The sequence below is a fragment of the Aplysia californica genome, unplaced genomic scaffold, assembly GCF_000002075.1.
Source record: "Aplysia californica isolate F4 #8 unplaced genomic scaffold, AplCal3.0 scaffold00049, whole genome shotgun sequence".
NCBI lineage: Eukaryota > Metazoa > Mollusca > Gastropoda > Aplysiida > Aplysiidae > Aplysia > Aplysia californica.
Window position 1 is genome coordinate 753,601 of NW_004797319.1, and position 2,096 is coordinate 755,696.

The following is a 2,096-nucleotide window of genomic DNA, read 5'->3' on the forward strand; positions in this document are numbered from 1 at the left end:
AACATTATTGCTTTCAGGAATGAAAAAGCCCCCGATATTCGAGCTTTGACTTCTGTTCTTGCACACTCTCCTCTATATCCCTCTATCTTTCCTTTCTTTCCATGCCTTGTATAGCTTTCATAGACCCCTAACCCCTCCCCACCCACTTTTACCACGCTTCCTACCTTTTTTGCCCACACCTCCTACTTCCCCTTCACCCTCCCCCCATTTCCTACTGCCACGTCCTCACCCTTCCTTTCCTCCTCCCTTTCCTCCTCCCGTTTTCTTCAGTTTTTGGCCTAAACATCCCATAGTCTTCTTTTTTCCACCTCTCCTGCCTTCCTCATTCTCCTCCTTCTCTTCCTCCCACTACTCTCCCCTGTTCACCTTCTTTTCCTCCCTTACCTCCCCCCCCCTTGTCTCCTCCCTCCCTCCCCTTTTCCTCCAATAATTAATCCCTTTACCAGTCTGCCTTATTGAACAGACTTCATTATGGAGAGTGTTGCCAAACTTAACGCTTTGATGTAACCACGACATGACTCCAACAACTGCATGACTTCTTGTGTTAGCCTAATTTGTCTTTAATTGGGTGCCTGGTGGTTTTTCCGTATGTTTGTGTGATTGGGTTTTTTGGTCAATGAGTGTGTCCTTGAATAACCCCCCCCCTACCTCCACCCTCTCCCAGCCTCCAACATTTCACACATACACATACAGCACACACATACACACACACACACACACACACACACACACACACACACACACACACACACACACACACACACACGCATTCAGGGAGAGAGAGAGAGGGAGAGAAGGAGAGAAAGAGAGAAAGAGAGAGACAGACAGACAGAGAGAGAGACAGAGAGAGAGGGAGGGGGGGGAGAGATTGTGCATGCATGTGTGCGCGTTTACGTTTGTGTGTGCGTGTATTATTATTCTTTTTCTTTTTCAAGAGCAAATTCCTAAACCGACATTGGTGATCATGGTTCACGTCTAGTCCCTGCTCAGATGCTCTTAAAAGCATAATAACATTATTATCCTGGTCTTTCCCTGTCCCTCATATTATGTTAAGGTTCTCCAATTACCCTTGGTGTCTACTTCGTTTGCTGTTTTTCCAGTTAGAGCAAAATGTTCAAGGCCTTTATAATATTATGTCGATTTCATAGTACAAAGATTTGGATTTATCTTTTCTTTATTACTATTTTCAAATTAGTACAACAAGGGCGTATTTCAGCACTACCTCTTGGTTCGATTGCTTTCCGTCTTGAAACTTTCAAACATTCCTTTTAGAAGTAAGAGAAATATGTTTTCGTGTAGAGTGTTGAAACGTCTTCGACTTTTATTTTGCTAATAGTTTCTTCTCAGTATCGTTTGTAATTGTCCAATTTTCACAGCTATACCCCCCCCCCCTGCTCGGTGCGATGTTATTTTCTGAAGTGTCTTTAGGCCCTTTCCAAGGGGGGGGGGGGGACATTAAATTGTTCCTACGCACAGTAGAATTGCAAATGGGCTGATTCAACGATGTCAAGCTCATAACTGTGCCTCAACTGCAACAGGGAACTGTAGCTTTGTCTTTCCTAATCCTTACTATCGTCATATTTCCTCTACTTCTTTTGTATATGCACTCTTGTGACCCTCTATTTCTGGGGTGCTTTGATAGCCGAAGCAGACTTTGTGCTGTTGAAGCTAGAGAGTTTAGCAGAGTAAGCCTTATTCCCTGTAAGGGCTTCTCTGTTAAGGGGGGGGGGGCTACACCTGGAGGCTATCTCGCTTATTACTGGACCGAATTTTACCAAATTTCACACATAACAAGCATAGTAAGGAGTCTTAAAATCCGCAATCAAATTTGAGAAACAAAGTTTCGTTTCAATGGATACGCCGCCATATTGGATTTTATTGACCTGTCTTACGTAATGAATACCGCACTTATCGCTCATGGAAATTGATTGTTTTTTTGCATGCGTGTTCACAAACATTAGATCTAAAAAAAGTTGTTGTTTTTTTTCTTAATCAAATTAGAAAATTTTTAATGAATTTTTTCCTGAGGTAGCATTCAAGTTTGCGAAAAATCCGTGAAAATCCACACTCCAGACACCACCAACAAAAATCTATTC